The sequence below is a fragment of the Giraffa tippelskirchi genome, chromosome 4, assembly GCF_054371585.1.
Source record: "Giraffa tippelskirchi isolate mGirTip1 chromosome 4, T2T-mGirTip1v1.2.pri, whole genome shotgun sequence".
NCBI lineage: Eukaryota > Metazoa > Chordata > Mammalia > Artiodactyla > Giraffidae > Giraffa > Giraffa tippelskirchi.
Genome location: NC_137278.1, coordinates 122,449,186 through 122,467,983, shown reverse-complemented (window position 1 = coordinate 122,467,983; position 18,798 = coordinate 122,449,186). Strand labels below are relative to the sequence as shown.

At 38.5% G+C, this 18,798-nt stretch overlaps 1 long non-coding RNA gene across 1 annotated transcript in view; it reads right to left on the bottom strand.

Annotated features, from left to right (window-relative positions):
- LOC145503871 (uncharacterized) overlaps positions 1-9,041 on the bottom strand; it is a 137,618-nt gene extending 128,577 nt beyond the window's left edge. The window contains exon 1 of the long non-coding RNA XR_014051864.1: positions 8,868-9,041. This is a non-coding gene — a long non-coding RNA (uncharacterized LOC145503871). The remainder of the gene's footprint in view (positions 1-8,867) is intronic.
- Positions 9,042-18,798: the final 9,757 nt, after the last annotated feature.

The following is an 18,798-nucleotide window of genomic DNA, read 5'->3' as shown; positions in this document are numbered from 1 at the left end:
CATGCCAGACCACACAGATAAAGCTACAGTTTGGCTCCTCAAAAACAAAAATAAAATAAAAAAAGAAACTAAATAAACAAACTTTTCCATTGTTGACATCAAGGATATGCAGAACATATATGCATAACCTTTATGCATACAGTACCTGCTATGATAATCGTCCTTCTTTGTTCATAAATTCTAAAACAAAAGGACTAGGAGAATACTAAGGAGTGAGTCGTGTGCTACCGCAGTCAAGAGCAGCTCTGCGTTACATGATACAATTGTCAAAAGACATCTTTCTGGTCTAGTATAATATAGCTCAGGGAGAGAAACCTCAATTAACAGTTAAAGTCACTGCATTGCAGCATGCATGTAAATCACCAAGTAGAGCGTGCTCTTCTACTGGTTTTCTGGGATTGCTCAGCAAAGAAGAGACAAGTTTTCTGCAGATTCTTAAGGGTTACCAAATCTTAATGTTCATTTTTTAAGTCTGTATCTTTAATGTAACTCATTTTGTGAGAAAAGACAAAAAAATGTAAGTGAATACTTCGTTGGTTTACAGCAAAGACATTAGGCCTAGGACAAATTAATTTTGTAAAATATATTGCTTTGTAATATGAAGAAAATACTACTACTAATTGTCATGATTAGACACACTTGAACTCTTATTAAAATCAGTTCACATTGAATAATTTCTGACAGGATCAAACATTCAGAAGCTATGTTAATATTTGAAAGCTACAGATTTTCCAAAAAATGGTAGTCTTAGTCCTATTTTTAAAATAATTTGTAATTTTAAAACATTAGTCAAGGCACTGGTGCTAATTTCAAATTGTTTTAGAATTATTTTGTCTCTTCTCAAATAAGCCCATAGTGTTATAAGGCTAAATTTAACCTGTCACAAAAAGATGTTATAAGTGCTAAGAACATTAGGCATGTAGCTATCATAGAAGCTACACAATTCTGTAATCTGAGGTAAAATTACTGAGTTTCTTTTCTTCCATCTATGAAATTATCACCCTGTGAACAGTCCTGAATGTTTTTGAAAGTTTTCATATTAATAATAATCAAAGGATAGACTTATAATACTACAGGGAAATTACTTTTATTTTTATTTTTTTAAAATAAATTTATTTATTTTAGTTGGGGGCTAATTACTTTACAATATTGTAGTAGTTTTTGCCATACATTGACATGAGTCAGCCGTGGGTTTACATGTGTTCCCCTTCCTGGACCCCCCCCACCTCCCTCCCCATCCCATCCCTCTGGGTCATCCCATTGCCCCAGCCCTGAGCATTTGTCTCATGCATTGAACATGGAATGGTGTTCTGTTTCACATATGATAATATACATGTTTCAATGCTATTCTCCCAGAACGTCCCACGCTCACCTTCTCCCTCAGAGTCCATAAGACTGTTCTATGCATCTGTGTCTCTTATTCTGTCTCGCATATAGGGTTATCGTTACCATCTTTCAAATTCCATATATATGCATTAGTATACTGTATTGGTGTTTTTCTTTCTGGCTTACTTCACTCTGTATTATGGGCTCCAGTTTCATCCATCTCAATAGAACCGATTCAAATGTATTTTTTTTAATGGCTGAGTAATATTCCATTGTGTATATGTACCACAGCTTCCTTATCCATTCGTCTGCTGATGGACATCTAGGTTGCTTCCATGTCCTGGCTATTGTAAACAGTGCTGCGGTGAACATTGGGGTACACGCGTCTCTTTCAATTCTGGTTTCCTCGGTGTATATGCCCAGCAGTGGGATTGCTGGGTCATATGGCAGTTCTATTCCCAGTTTTTTAAGGAATCTCCACACTGATCTCCATAGTGGCTGTACTTGTTTGCATTCCCACCAACAGTGTAAGAGGGTTCCCTTTTCTCCACACTCTCTCCAGCATTTATTGCCTGTAGACTTTTGGATAGCAGCCGTTCTGACTGGTGTGAAATGGTACCTCATTGTGGTTTTGATTTGCATTTCTCTAATAATGAGTGATGTTGAGCATCTTTTCATGTGTTTGTTAGCCATCTGTATTTCTTCTTTGGAGAAATGTCTGTGTAGTTCTTTGGCCCACTTTTTGATTGGGTCGTTTATTTTTCTGAAATTCAGCTGCAGGAGTTGCTTGTATATTTTTGAGATTACTTGTTTGTCTGTTGCTTCGTTTGCTATAATTTTCTCCCATTTTGAAGGCTGTCTTTTCACCTTGCTTATAGTTTCCTTTGTTGTGCAAAAGCTTTTAATTTTAATTAGGTCCCATTTGTTTATTTTTGCTTTTATTTCCAATATTCTGGGAGGTGGGTCATGGAGGATCCTGCTGTGATTTATGTCGGAGAGGGTTTTGCCTGTTTTCCTCAAGGAGTTTTATAGTTTCTGGTCTTACTTTTAGATCTTTAATCCATTTTGAGTTTATTTTTGTGTATGGTGTTAGGAAGTGTTCTAGTTTCATTCTTTTACAAGTGGTTGACCAGTTTTCCCAGCACCACTTGTTAAAGAGATTGTCTTTTCTCCATTGTATATTCTTGCCTCCTTTGTCGAAGATAAGGTGTCCATAGGTGCATGGGTTTATCTCTGGGCTTTCTATTTTGTTCCATTGATCTATATTTCTATCTTTGTGCCAGTACCATACTGTCTTGATGACTGTGGCTTTGTAGTAGAGCCTGAAGTCAGGCAGGTTGATTCCTCCAGTTCCATTCTTCTTTCTCAAGATTGCTTTGGCTATTCGAGGTTTCTTATATTTCCATACAAACTGTGAAATGATTTGTTCTAGTTCTGTGAAAAATACCATTGGTAGCTTGATAGGGATTGCATTGAATCTATAGATTGCTTTGGGTAGTATACTCATTTTCACTATATTAATTCTTCTAATCCATGAACACGGTGTATTTCTCCATCTGTTTGCGTCCTCTGATTTCTTTCATCAGTGTTTTATAGTTTTCTATATATAAGTCTTTTGTTTCTTTAGGTAGATATATTCCTAAGTATTTTATTCTTTTTGTTGCAATGGTGAATGGTATTGTTTCTTTAATTTCTCTTTCTGTTTTCTCATTATTGGAGTATAGGAATGCAAGGGATTTGTGTGTGTTAATATTATATCCTGCAACATTACTATATTCATTGATTAGCTCTAGTAATTTTCTGGTAGAATCTTTAGGGTTTTCTATGTACAGGATCATGTCATCTGAAAACAGTGAGAGTTTTACTTCTTCTTTTCCTATCTGTATTCCTTTTATTTCTTTTTCTGCTCTGATTGCTGCGGCCAAAACTTCCAGAACTATGCTGAATAGTAATGGTGAAAGTGGGCATCCTTGTCTTGTTCCTGACTTTAGGGGAAATGCTTTCAATTTTTCACCATTGAGGATAATGTTTGCTGTGGGTTTGTCATATATAGCTTTTATTATGTTGAGGTATGTTCTTTCTATTCCTGCTTTCTGGGGTTTTTTTTATCATAAATGGATGTTGAATTTTGTCAAAGGCTTTTTCTGCATCTATTGAGATAATCATATGGTTTTTATCTTTCAATTTGTTAGTGTGGTGTATTACATTGATTGATTTGCGGATGTTGAAGAAACCTTGCATTCCTGGGATAAAGCCCACTTGGTCATGATGTATGATCTTTTTAATATGATATTAGATTCTGTTTGCTAGAATTTTATTAAGGATTTTTGCATCTATGTTCATCAGTGATATTGGCCTGTAGTTTTCTTTTTTTGTGGCATCTTTGTCTGGTTTTGGAATTAGGGTGATGGTGGCCTCATAGAATGAGTTTGGAAGTTTACCATCTTCTGCAATTTTCTGGAAGAGTTTGAGTAGGATAGGTGTTAGCTCTTCTCTAAATTTTTGGTGTAATTCTGCTGTGAAGCCGTCTGGTCCCGGGCTTTTGTTTGCTGGAAGATTTCTGATTACAGTTTCGATTTCCGTGCTTGAGATGGGTCTGTTAAGATCTTCTATTTCTTCCTGGTTCAGTTTTGGAAAGTTATACTTTTCTAAGAAATTGTCCATCTCTTCCAAGTTGTCCATTTTATTGGCATATAGCTGTTGGTAGTAGTCTCTTATGATCCTTTGTATTTCTGTGGAGTCTGTTGTGATCTCTCCATTTTCATTTCTAATTTTGTTGATCTGATTCTTCTCCCTTTGTTTCTTGATGAGTCTGGCTAATGGCTTATCAATTTTGTTTATCTTCTCGAAAAACCAGCTTTTAGTTTTGTTGATTTTTGCTATGGTCTCTTTTGTTTCTTTTGCATTTATTTCTGCCCTAATTTTGAAGATTTCTTTCCTTCTACTGACCCTGGGGTTCTTCATTTCTTCCTTCTCTAGTTGCTTTAGGTGTAGAGTTAGTTGATTTATTTGATTTTTTTCTTGTTTCTTGAGGTACGCCTGTATTGCTATGAACCTTCCCCTTAGTATTGCTTTTACAGTGTCCCACAGGTTTTGGGTTGTTGTGTTTTCATTTTCATTCATTTCTATGCATAATTTGATTTCTTTTTTGATATTTTCTGTGATTTGTTGGTTATTCAGAAGCGTGTTGTTTAGCCTCCATATGTTGGAATTTTTAATAGTTTTTTTCCTGTAATTGAGGTCTAATCTTACTGCATTGTGGTCAGAGAAGATGGCTGGGATGATTTCAATTTTTTGGAATTTACCAAGGCTAGATTTATGGCCCAGGATGTGATCTATCCTGGAGAAAGTTCTGTGTGCACTTGAGAAAAAGGTGAAATTGATTGTTTTGGGGTGGAAAGTCCTGTAAATATCAATTAAATCTAATTTGTCTATTGTATCATTTAAAGTTTGTGTTTCCTTGTTAATTTTCTGTTTAGTGGATCTATCCATATGCGTGAGTGGAGTATTAAAGTCTCCCACTATTATTGCGTTATTGTTAATTTCCCCTTTCATACTTGTTAGTATTTGCCTTATATATTGTGGTGCTCCTATGTTGGGTGCATATATATTTATAATTGTTACATCTTCTTCTTGGATTGATCCTTTGATCATTATGTAGTGTCCTTCTTTGTCCCTTTTCACAGCCTTTATTTTAAAGTCTATTTTATCTGAAATGAGTATTGCGACTCCTGCTTTCTTTTGGTCTCCGTTTGCATGAAATATGTTTTTCCATCCCTTCACTTTCAGTCTGTATGTGTCCCTAGTTTTGAGGTGGGTCTCTTGTAGACAGAATATATAGGGGTCTTGTTTTTGTATCCATTCAGCCAGCCTTTGTCTTTTGGTTGGGGCATTCAACCTATTTACATTTAAGATAATTATTGATAAGTATGATCCCGTTGCCAATTACTTTGTTGTTTTGAGTTCGTGTTTAAACATCCTTCCTGTGTTTCCTGTTTAGAGAAGATCCTTTAGCATTTGTTGGAGAGCTGGTTTGGTGGTGCTGAATTCCCTCAGCTCTTGCTTGTCTGGAAAGCTTTTGAATTCTCCTTCATATCTGAATGAGATCCTTGCTGGGTACAGTAATCTGGGTTGTAGATTATTCTCTTTCATTACTTTAAGTATGTCTTGCCATTCCCTTCTAGCCTGAAGAGTTTCTATTGAAAGATCAGCTGTTATCCTTATGGAGATCCCCTTGTGTGTTATTTGTTGTTTTTCCCTTGCTGCTTTTAATATTTGTTCTTTGTGTTTGATCTTTGTTAATTTGATTACTATGTGTCTTGGGGTGTTTCGCCTTGGGTTTATCCTGTTTGGGACTCTCTGGGTTTCTTGGACTTCTGTGGCTATTTCCTTCCTCATTTTAGGGAAATTTTCAACTATTATCTCCTCGAGTATTTTTTCATGGCCTTTCCTTTTATCTTCTTCTTCTGGGACTCCTATGATTCGAATGTTGGGGCGTTTTATATTGTCCCAGAGGTCCCGGAGGTTTTCCTTATTTCTTTTGATTCTTTTTTCTTTTTTCCTCTCTGCTTCGTTTATTTCCACCATTCTATCTTCTACCTCACTTATCCTATCTTCTGCCTCCGTTATTCTACTGTTGGTTCCCTCCAGAGTGTCTTTTATCTCCTTTATTTCATTATTCATTATATATTGACTCCTTTTTATTTCTTCTAGGTCCTTGATAAACATTTCTTGCATCTTCTCAATCCTTGTCTCCAGACTATTTATCTGTAACTCCATTTTTCTTTCAAGATTTTGGATCATTTTTATTATCATTATTCTAAATTCTTTTTCAGATAGACTCCCTATCTCCTCCTCTTTTGTTTGGTTTGGTGGGCATTTCTCATTTTCCTTTACTTGCTGAGTATTTCTCTGCCTTTTCATCTTGTTTAGATTGCTGTGTTAGGCGTGGCCTTTCTGTATTCTGGTAGTTTGAAGTTCCTCTTTATTGTTGAGGTTCCTCACTGTGGGTGGGGTTGGACGGGTGGCTTGTCAAGGTTTCCTGGTTGAGGGAGCTTGTGTCGGTGTTCTGGTGGGTGGAGCTGGATTTCTTCTCTCTAGAGTGCAATGGAGTGTCCAGTATTGAGTTTTGAGATGTCTATGGATTTGGTGTGCCTCTGGGCAGCCTGTATATTGATGCTCAGGGCTATGTTCCTGCGTTGCTGGAGAATTTGTGTGGTATGTCTTGCTCTGGAACTTATTGGCTCTTGGGTGGAGCTTGGTTTCAGTGTATATGTGGAGGCTATTGGATGATGTCTTATTAATTAATGTTTCCCCTGGCTTTCAGTCTTATTCTTGCAGTAGCCTCAAGACTTCTCCATCCATACAGCATCAATAATAAAACTTTTAGGTTAATGGTGAAAAGATTCTCCACAGTGAGGGATACCCAGAAAGGTTCACTGAGTTACATGGAGAGGTGAAGTGGGGGAGGGGGGGTTGAGGTGACCAGGAGGAGAAGAGGGGGACTCAAACGTGGAGAGAGCAGTCTAGCCAGTAAGCACTTCCCTCTGTGCTCTCCACAGTCTGGAACCCTCAGAGCAGTTCACAGAGATACATAGAAAGGGGGGAGGAAGGTAATAGAGGTGAGCATGAGTAGAAAGGGAGGAATCAGGAGGGGAGAGAGAGATCTGGGCAGTATTCTGTTCCCAAAGTGTTCTCCGGTACCCAGAACACCCTCCGAGATTCACAGAATTGGGTTGAGAAGAGAAGGAGGAGGGTGGGAGATAGAGGTTCCCTGGGGGAGAAGAAAGAGCGTCAATAGGGGGAGAGAGTAATCAAGCCAGTAATCACACTCCTGAGTAAAAATGGGTACTAAAGATTGGATTCTTAAATGTACAAAATTGATATCAAATATGTAAAACAAAGATTAAAAATCTAGAGTAGAGGTTAGACTCTTATAAAACATACAATATAAAAAAAACAGTGTAAAAAGAAAAAAAACAGTAAAACAGTAAAAAAAGAAACAGTAGAAAAAAGTGAAACAGGAAAAAAACAGGAAAAAAAAAGAAAACACAAAAGGTATAAGATATATGTATGCAGTTTGCTTTAAAAATAGGGGTTTTTTTTTTTTGCAAGGTAATAGTGGGTTATGAAAATGAAAATTAAAGGTGTAATAGAGGACTTAAAGAAAAAAGAAAGGAAAAAAATTAAAAAGAAAAACGATAATAGTAAAAATATATATCCTGGACTTTCTCTGGAGCTGTTGTGAGCAGTGTGGGGTCTGTTTAGTTTCAGATAGACCCTTGTTCCTGCTTATACTTTTCAAGATCTATAGGCCCCTTTCAATGCAGTCGGTGTTAACTACAGGGATTTTAATCTGTTGGCCTGTCACTTCCAACGCGCTTCCCTCTGTTTATTTGGCTTCTGTTTGGAGGTCTCTTCAGTATCTAATTTCCGCCCTGCCACAAAGGGGCGGAGGTGGTCTCTTTAGGTTCGCTTGTTCAGTCGTGCTGTGGGGAGGGAGGAACACTGCAAACCAATATCACTGGCGTGTGTGTGGAGAGCTCGCAGTGTCTCGGCCGCACTGGGTTCGCCCCCGCTCACGGTGTGTGTGCTTTCCCCGTCTACCCTGCTCAGGCTTCAGGTTACTCGGCTGGGGAGTGGGCCCTGAGATGCGTGCACTTCCCAGGTCTAAGCCGCTCAGGTTCAGGTTCCCGGGTACTCCACAAAGGCGCAGACTCCGTTGCGCCCGTGGTTTGTGCCGTTCCGGTCGGAGCAGCTCAGGCAGCCAGGAGTTTGGCAAGTGCACTCTCCCCTGTTGGGGCGGTGCGGCTTATCACCTCCCTGGTCCCCGCCTCGGTTTACAGGTGCACCCCGCTCCAGCATGCTTTGTGTCAGTTCTGGGGAGCTGGTCTCTGGCTGTGACCCTCCCGGCGGCTGTCGACCCTCCGGGATCTCAGGCAGTCTTTGCTTAGAAACTGGGAGCCTGTTTGCAGATTGGTAGGGGGTGCCCTCTCTGGGGCCGAGTTTGCCCCTTCCCGGCTCTGGCTGTCCCCGCCTGCCTGCTGTGTCCGGCGGGAGATGGGGCGGTCCGCAGCCGGCTAGCTCTCCTCTGGTATCGCTCAGTCCTTTGTTCTGTGAGCGGGCCGGCAGTGCCTTAGATTTGGGCTTTTCGCAGGATAGTTCTCTCTCTCTGGCTGTCCCACAGTTTAGGTTACTATCTCACGTTAGCTCCCTCAGATTGCCCTCAGGGCGTTCGGGCCCAGTCCTTACCCTAAGCAGTGCCGCCCGCTCCTCTCGGTTCAGCCCCCACTTGCTGGTGGCGGATGCGAGCGTCTGGGGTTCTTTGCTGGGAGTTGCCTTTAGGCACGTAATCTGTGGGTTTTATATATTTTTTCTCCCAGTTTTGTTGCCCTCTGAGATTTGAAATCTTCCCCCACACCCGCCGGTGAGAGGGTTTCCTGGTGCTTGGAAATTTCTCCTCTTTTACGACTCCCTCCCCGGGACGGGTCTCCGTCCCTAACTCTTTAGTCTCTCTTTTTATCTTTTATAATTTCTCCTACCTGCTTTCGAAGATAATGCGCTGTCTTTCTGGATGCCTGACGTCCTCTGCCAGCGTTCAGAAGTAGTTTTGTGAAGTCTGCTCAGCGTTCAGATGTTCTTTTGATAAATTGTGGAGGAGAGAGTGGTCTCCCCGTCCTATTCCTCCGCCATCTTAGCCCCGCTCCCGGGAAATTACTTTTAAACACTAGCTGATTATATTTGACCATATATGTAAAGTAATTTGGAACTACTGATCAGTTGCTTGTATGTTAACTACAATGTTTTCTTTCATTATGTTTTTGGTATTTTCTTCACAACTGAAAACATTAATAAACAGAAATTATATATATTATATATACATACATATAAATACGTACACACGCATATGTGTATACACACACACACATGACTCTGCTTTCCTCAAATTTGTTCATTCTATTTTCCTTAAGTACTAATTATATTATGAGAAAATTAAAGAAAAAATGCAGTTAGATAATCTTAACAGTGGTTCCAGGCTGTTCTCAAACTAGACTAGAATATTCCAAATTTCTTATTGGTTCTAAGAGCAGGAACTAAACTTTGTCTTTGAAATACTCTTATTTCATTCTGGTGGAGGCTGATTTATTAAGCCTAAAAATATATACCACCTCATTACTCATTTACTTGAAGAATACCTGGGTCAATAAAATAATCCAAGTATGGCTTTTTCAGATTAGTAAAAAAGTCATTGTTCTCCATGATGTTGATAGTTCACTTCACTGGTCTGGCTGCAGGACTCAGGGGGCCCAAAGCTGATATTTGACTTTTGGTGAGGGGAACTGGGACCCAGCCAGTCCTAGGGCTGGTGCTGGTCTGCTGGTGGGCGAACTAGGTTCTGCCATGGCAGGCTGCAGGGGTACAGTTGTCCTGGGTCTGGTGTCTGCCTGCTAGTGGGTGACGCTGGTCTCAAGGCTACAGCAGGCTTGCTGATGAGTAGGGTTGTGTCACAGGGTCTCTGGCTGCAGGGCCTTGGGTCAGGTTTAGGGCATGTGCACTGGTGTTTGGGGCCAAGTGTTGGACCCTCTGGTAGACCAGACTATGTCCAAGGGGCAGCTGTGGGCTCAGTCTTAAGGCAGCCTGTCTGCTGGTGGGCAGAGCTATATCCCAGCCTAGTTAGTGGTCTGGCCTGAGGTATTCCAGTACTGGTGCTTATAGACTGGTGGGTGGGGGCAAAGCTGGGTCCTGAGACTAATAATGTAGAAGAAAGATTCCAAAATGGGATTTTCTAGCACGAGTGTTCATGCAGTAGACTGAGCTTCTCAAAATGGCTTCTGCCAGTGTTATGTCCCCAGGCCAAGCTCCAGCTGCCTCCTGCCTCTCTGGGAGACTCTCTAAGATGAGCCAATAGGTCTGATCCAGGCTCCTTTCAAATTATGATTTCTGTTCAGGGTCCCAGAATATGTGAGATTTTTCTGTGTGCCCCTTAAGACAGGAGTCTCTTTTTCTCTTAACCCTCTGCAACTCCAAAGGTAAGTTCCACTGGCCTTCAAAGCCAGGTGTTCTAGGGGTTCATCCTTCAGGTGAAGAACCCCCAGGTGGGGAGCCCTTTGTGGAGTTCAGACCCCTCGCTTCTTGGGGGAGCCTCTGAAATTGCAATTATTCTCCCATTTGTGGGCCATCCACCTGGGAGGAAGGATCTTGAATATACAGCATGTCTACACCATCTCATTGTGGCTCCTTCTTTATACCTTTAGTTGTAGATCTTTTCTGGTTGTTTTCAGTCTTTTTCATCAACAGTTGTTCTGTAATTAATTCTAATTTTGCTGTAGCTTTGAGAGGAGATGAACTCAGAGTCTTTCTACTCTGCCATCTTGGGAATTCCTATCTAACACTTGCTTTAATTCTATTGTCTAAAATGTACCCAGGTTGTTACTTGATCTTACTGGAACACTTTGTAAACACTAAAGCTTGTATTGTTTACCCACTAAGAATCTCATCACCTTGTCCAGTCCTAGTTTTTGATACTATGGAATAAAAGCCTTATGTATCCAATAGGGACATCATGTCCTTTCTTTCTCATCATGTCAGTTTCTTCCTCTAATTTTTGTTTCTGAACAATATATTGATCCTAGAGGTTGTCATTCATTAATTTATTGAGCTGAAGGTATATAGGCAATACTATAGAGAATCTGATATATACAAGGCATTTTACCATATTCTGGAGTTTACCATTAGAAAAAGTATGGTTCTTCCCAGTATCTTTTTGGAAGATATTAGGCTCATAAATAAACCACTGAAATTCAATTTTATTGCTCTATTTATAATATATAGAGAATTGCTATGGGAGCTCAAAGGAAGAACTTATTTGGCTAGGGTTAGTTTGTCTATTTAGTCATCTAGTCCAAATTAGAAATAATAGGTAAAGTCCTTCTTACATCTTGCTTCATTTTTTATCTTCGTGTGAGCATAGAACAATGGACATGCATTCCATGGTTATTCTATGATACAAGTGGGGTTTATAGCCTATCCAGCATGCTTTATGTCATGAAAGAAAGGACCTATATTCAATTTTATCTTCTATAAAATTGATAGAAATGTGCAGTTGGCAGAGTTGTGAGCATTAAATAACAGAACTGAAATATGGAGTACAGTCTCGAACCAGAAAATGTTTCTTGCAAAACCTATATAGCGCTGTGAGTAACCTTCCAGGCTCTGGAATCAGGTACCCCCAGTTCAAATTCATGTTCTACCGCTTACTGTCTAGGTGATCTTCAACAAGTGGTTTAATCTCTGATTCTAAATTTCTTTTTGTGTGAAATTAGTATAATAATAGCACCCAGTGCATAGGGATTTTTGAACTTTAAGTGTGGTGAAAAGTGAAAGCCGCTCAGTTCTGTCTGACTCTTTGCAACCCAATGGACTATACAGTCCATGGAATTCTCTAGGCCAGAATACTGGAGTAGATAGCTTTTTCCTTCTCCAGGGGATCTTCCTAATCCAGGGATCAAACCCAGGTCTCCCGCATTGCAGGTGGATTCTTTACCAGCTGAGCCACAAGAGATGCCAAGAAAATCACTAAGAAAAGTGTTTGACACATAATAACTAAGATAATGTCACCTTTTATTATTCATCTCTTTCTTTACTTATTTTAATGAGTATTATGAAAATAATGATCAAAGACAATGCCACCTAACAACACAGTGTGACCAGGCCACTACTATATACAAGTATTCTGTTCTTATTCTGCTTTTTGCTTATAAACACCTTTACTCTGATTAATGCTTAATCTTCCCACCTCATCCATATGTGTTTGCCTTTTTATTTTCATTTCATCTCCTGCCATGTAATTTAACTCAGCATTAAACTCATTCTTCTGTAATCTATGCTTTCCTGTCTACTTATTGCATTGTTTGTTAATAAATATCAATTAGCACTTCCTAATAAAACTTTATAAATGTAAATATTGAAATTGTTTAAAAGCTGAAAACTGCCCTAAATAAAGAGCATAATACTGTAATACATTGTCATTAAGACAAATACACTTTACTTGAAAATTTATTTACAGCATTGAAAGTGAAAGTGAAGTCGCTCAGTCATGTCGGACTCTTCACGACCCCATGGACTGCAGCCTACCAGGCTCCTCCGTCCATGGGATTTTCCAGGCAAGAGTACTGGAGTGGGGTGCCATTGCCTTCTCTGATTTACAGCATTAGATCACTATTATTTTGTACATTGCTCTATTTCTATTACCTTCTCAACAACTACATAAGCATAATGCATTTCTGACATCACCTAATACAGACTCCTTAGTATTACTGACTTAGCTTAACAGGAACACAGGAAACAAACCAATGGCATCCTAACCAACACCTCTTAGATAAATGAAAGATGGCCTTTGGGATGTTTAAACAATCTCACAGTTTTATTGAGGCATAAAATAAAAATGGAAATAGTTTTATGGGCCAGGGCTAAATGTTCAAGCTGGCTAGAAAAAGTCCATCTCGAAGTTGCTCAGAATTATCTTACAGGAAAATCCTTGAATTCCCAAAGCATATGCTAAGTGCCTTATATTAATTTTATTTTCTTGTTATCCCTGGCTATCAGGAATCTCAAAAGCAAACATACCAGAAAGAGAGAAAGAAAAAGAAAGTGAAGCTGCTCAGTCGTGTCTAACTCTTTGTGACCCCTTGGACTGTAGCCTACCATGCTCCTCCACCCATGGGATTTTCCAGGCAAGAGTACTGGAGTGGGTTGCCATTTCCTTCTCCAGGGGATCTTCCCGACCCAGAGATCGAACCCAGGTCTCCCGCATTGTAGGCAGATGCTTTACCATCTGCACCACCAGGGAAGTCTGGTGGAAACATACCAGAGAGTGTGCTAACTATAACAAAATGTATTTACATCTCTCTACCTCTGATTTTTAGCATAATTTCTATTTAAATTAACCTTATAGTTATACTTTATTATAAACTGACTCAATCCTTTGGAGAGGTTAAAAGATTAATATGTTCAGTAAATTAATAAAAATTTCAAGATCTGAAGAACTTAGTAAGTATCAACTACAAATTGGCACTTTCCAAGGGCATTGCCAATGACTGAACAACAAAGGCATTTGCCATCTGCCTCTACAGAGACTCAACCCCATGCTGCTGCAGCTGCTGACCTTCATCAACCCCTGGGAGAGTTCAGGGTGGAGTAAGCCACTCTGTGCTCCAGGGAATCTGGTGGGACATGTCTTTAGATAGTTGGATGGCTTTTAGGAACAGATTTTATTATCTCAATCCTTTTATCTCCTCAGGTCTAGAGAAGCACTAAATCCCTTTATGGTGACATCAGACCCTCACAACTAACAAAAAACCTTTTGTAAAATGAGTATTTCATGGTATTGAACTCCCCCTTCACCAAAACCTTATATATTGATCTTCCCCCACTGCTGCTTTGGAGCAGACTCTCAGAACTATCTGAGATGCTGCCTCCTGGGCTGCAGTCCTCATTTTGCCCAAAATTAAATGTAACTCACAACTCTCAAGTTGTACATCTTTTTTAAGTTGACATGAGTGAAAACATTTAAATCTCTCTCCACATCAATAAACTAATAGCTCCTGTTGACATCAGTGAAAATTACAGGTAAGACAATGAAACAAGAGACACAACACAAATGATACAAAATTTCTTCACAGTCCCATATTATGCTGTTAATTGCATTTTGAAAGAATTAGTCTGGAGTCTTACTCACAGAATACTCTAGCATTCATGCTCTCAGAGTGAAAAAAGATATATTAACAATGCTTTCCTCCTGACATATATGAAAACTGTGTTTCTTTTTCACTTCAGTTATTCATTTTAAGAAAAGCCCAACATTATTTTCCTAGACATAAGACTACACCACTAATGAAGCTGGAATTGGTGTCATTCACTAATATTACAAAGTTTTATTGTGCTCAATAACATAGGCCAGAATTGGACTAAACCACTGAACACTGAGCTTCCCTGGTAGCTCAGACGTTAAAGCTTCTGCTGCAATGCAGGAGACCGGGGTTTGATCCCTGGGTTGGGAAGATCCCCTGGAAAAGGAAATGGCAACTCACTCCAGTATTCTTGCCTGGAGAATTCCAGAGGATTCCAGAGGATCCTGGTGGCTACATTCCATGGAGTTGCAAAGAGTCGGACATGACTGTGCAACTAACACACTGAAAGATATACACAACTGGAATATAAGTGATAAAATAAAATCACCTAAAATATTCATAGTAAATATTCTTGCATTGCTCTACCATACAGTCATCTTCATAAATAAAGGAAAACAATAAACTAAGAGATAACATTTGCAATTCTTAAGGCAATCAAACTGTGTTGCTATCAGTAATATACTTTCACATCCAAGTAAAAATGAAAAAAATCCAGTGTAAAAATGAAAACAGTATCTAGGCAGAATCTTTACAGAAGAAAAACGTACATACAGAAGAAGAAATGTGAATAGCCAATAAACTTAGGTCAATATCATGTATAGATTTTTTAAATAAATGCCTATAGTCTTTATTCAGATTAGAAAAATTTGAAATATCACTAATATATAGAACATTCTCATACATTGCTTATGGAAATATAAATTCCTACATTTGGGGTAAGAAACTTGGCATTACATCTTTAAAAACAGAGAGAAAGAATGTATTTTGACCCCATAATTCTAAATTTGGAGATCAATCATGCAATATAAGAGTACCAATACGTTGTATTAATCAACAAGAATGCATATGGCACTGTTGTTTGTATTATGAAGAATAAAAATAAAAGGCTTATAGTCATTGTGCCATTTGAATACCAGCTCCTTTCGCCATTTTTTTAATTTGCTCTGTGACCTGGGAGTGTACAAATTGCATCAGGGATTCTCTTGCATTCTGAACCAAATTTCTAGTTGGGTTTAGATAGTGAGGGAAGGAAAAGGATCATAAACCCAGAATATTTATTTGCAGATTCATTCCCTACTAAATTGCCATGGATTGGTTAGCTTCCTTGCTTCTGTCAAGAGCCATCTTCCTTCTGTTATTTCTCTGAATTCTAATCTCAGCTCCCTTCTCTTGGCCATTCAGGCTTCCTGGTGTTAGTGATTCCCTTCTGTCTCTAGCCCCTTGTTGCTACTAGCACCTTATTTTTTCCCTCTTTTTTTTTTAACTAACACCTTTAAAAATATTCCCTTTATTAAATTATCTTCACAGAGAGTATGTGCCATCTACTTCCAGCTGACATCTTGACTGATATATCTATCAATTAGAAAATTGTTCAATGAATTCTAACATAGCTATATTCATAAAGTGCACTAGAATTGATGTTCTGGCTTAAATGAGTGTATGTAATATAATGCAGAATGAAAGACTGAATTTAACAGAAAATATGCCATTAACAAAGAGAAAAGATAGCACACTAAGAAAAGATATGTGCATGCATGCTAAGTCACTTCAGTTGTGTCCAACTCTTTGCAACCCTATGGACAGTAGTCCACCAGGCTCCTCTGTCCAGGAATTCTCCAGGCAAGAACACCGGAGTGGGTCGCCATGCCCTCCTCCAGGGGATCTTCCCAACCCAGGGATTGAACCTGTGTCTCTTATGTCCCCTGCATTGGCAGGCAGGTTCTTCACCACCACCATCACCTGGGAAGCCCAAGGCTAGGGTGAGCCCCAAGAATTTCCATTTCTAAAAAGTTCCCAGGTGATATTGATGCTACTGGTCCAGGGCCCACACTTGAGAAGCACTGTTTGGAGAAACTCTTACCTATGTATACAATAAGCTATGCGAAAAACTGTTCACTGCACCAATATTACAATAGTGAAAAATTGGAGACAGACTTAAAGTTCATTTCTAGAATAGATATACAACTTACAGTATACTTATACAGATAAATACTATAGACTGATTAAAATAAGTGAACAAAATCCACCTGTATAAATGTCAGTAAAACTTGTAAACATAATGGTGAATTAAAAATTTATTTTCAAAAGGATAAATTATATTATTCATATATGTTTTGTAAAAGGTAAAAACAACACAAATAGCTATTTGTGGAGAAACATTTATCCGTGTAATTATTTTTAAAAATGTGGGAAGGTCATGCTCTAAAATAACGATAAACTGAGGCAGGATCAAATGGGAAGAGTATACCATGAAGTTCAGCTGAATCTGAAATATCTTATATCTTGAGCTGAATTGAAGTGTTACACGGGTGTTTATCACTTTAGACTCCATGTTTATAAGTAAAAAGAAGTTACAGTCGTATGCATCTTGTCATATTTATGCTACTACTATAAGAAGGCATATGTGTGTGCTTAATTGCTCAGTCATGTTCAACTCTTTGTGACCCCATGGACCCCATAGCCCACCAGGCTCCTCTGTCCATGGGGATTCTCCATGTAAGAATACTGGAGTGGGTTGCCATGCCCTCCTCCAGGGGATCTTCCCAACCAAGGGATCGAACCCAGATCTCCCTCATTGCAGGTGGATTCTTTACCATCTGAGCCACCAGGGAAGCCCAAGAATACTGGAGTGGGTAGCCTATCCCTTCTCCAGGGGAAGAAGGCATAGGTGTATAGGAATATCATTGACTTTTACATATTGAACTTGTATCCTGTAGCTTTGCTACATCTACATATTGATTTTGGGAGTTTTTTTATAAATTCTTGGGATTTTCTACATAGACATACTTGCTGTCTGTGAACAGAAATAGTTTTATTTCTTAATATCGAAAGCAGGAAAAAAAACTTATCCTTATGATGATGTTTTATTCATGTCCATAAGGGAGAAAGATTGATGAGAAATGTAAAAATGAGTTGAGTGCTTGTTCATTCAAGCAGTTCTTTTCATGAAGATCTAAAATGTTACCAGGTTAGCAAGTGTGGTAGTTTGCATATTACAATCTTTCTATACCTTTTTTGTGTATTTGTTTAAATTAATGAGTCTTGACTCAAAGAGGTCGTTCAGAACAATAACAATGCAAGCTGTTGGAATGCAAAAACAATGCGATGAGGTAATTCGTAAACATAAAAATGTGCTTGTTACTTGTTAAATGTATAAACAATTTACTAGTATTTTAATGAAAACTAGGAAAGACTTATTCTGAAATTTTCTAATTAAAGAAGGGATAATGATATTTCTTGGCTATATACGTGAATAGACTGAATCTGAAATGTGAGATTAGAACAAGAAGCTAGGAAAAATTTCCTAGTCTCATCAGTAATTTTGTATTTGTTATGGTAGGATCTGAGTGTTTAGGGAGATGAACAGTCCTTAGTCAGGATGAAAACTTAGTATGAATCTAAAAACAATAATACATTTTCAATATAAGTTCATTATTTTTTCAGTCATGTTGGCTGAATTGATAAAGTTAAGCACATGAAAGGACTTGGTTCAATGTAACCTGCTATAAAAATACATGAACTTGGGCAAACTTCGGGAGATGGTGAGCCACTGGTGTGCTGCAGCACATGGAGCTGCAAAGAGTCAGAGATGACTGAGCAACTGAACAACAGCATAAAAATAAAAGAGACTGTTTCTTTTTTGTTCAGTCTATTGTACTAAATAGCTACTCACACACACTACTGGAATGAAAAGATGTGCACACAGCAAGATTCATGACATAAATGAAAGGAGGTCCTCAATAATCTACAAATGAGAAACATTTTTCTAAAATGACTGCCTACTAATGAACTGTTTTTCTTTTATTTAATTGTTCCTGATGCTTTTCTTCCATATAGTTTTAGGTCTTTTCCCCGCACTTCTGTTGCTTACTTCCTTCATTGTTTTCTGTTGAATTTATTTCAATTAGCAACTTTTCCATTTCAGGGTATTACATATGTGTTTTGAATCCTACTGCTAAGACAGAGAAAACTAATTCTCTGTCTCAAATCAACTTTTAATTTTGTTTAATGAATAGTTCTTACCAACATGTCTCCATGAAATGTAAAACATTCAGAAAAACAAAAACTCTTAATGGGTTTACTGGTGTCTTGTGTTTTATCTTTTGATGCAATATACCATCATAGACAATCTAGCAATATACCTTCAAGAACTGCTTTATGATTTAATGATGCCTATCTGGTTTTACAGAGAACTTCGACTTAAGTAAAATACAGATACTAAAATAGAAAGGAGAGCTGGCTCTTTAAGTATTAAGATGCAGGAGGATTTGGGTTTTTCATTAGTGAAATATTGAAGCACTTTACATTATTTTTTCAGATACACAAGACATCTAGAATACAGTGAGTACAAAAAACAATGTCTCTTTGGAGAATACCTGGTTCTAAATTTAATGTTGTGAAGAAAATTTACCTAGAATGGATAGTAGTAATTTCCCAAAGTACGAAGGTCTTCCTACTGAGTTTTATCTCATCTCAGTTAAGAAGGTGACAAGGTGGTCACCTTGTCCATGTGTGTGGATGTACTCAGTTGCTTCAGTTGTGTCTGACCCTCTGTGATTCCCTG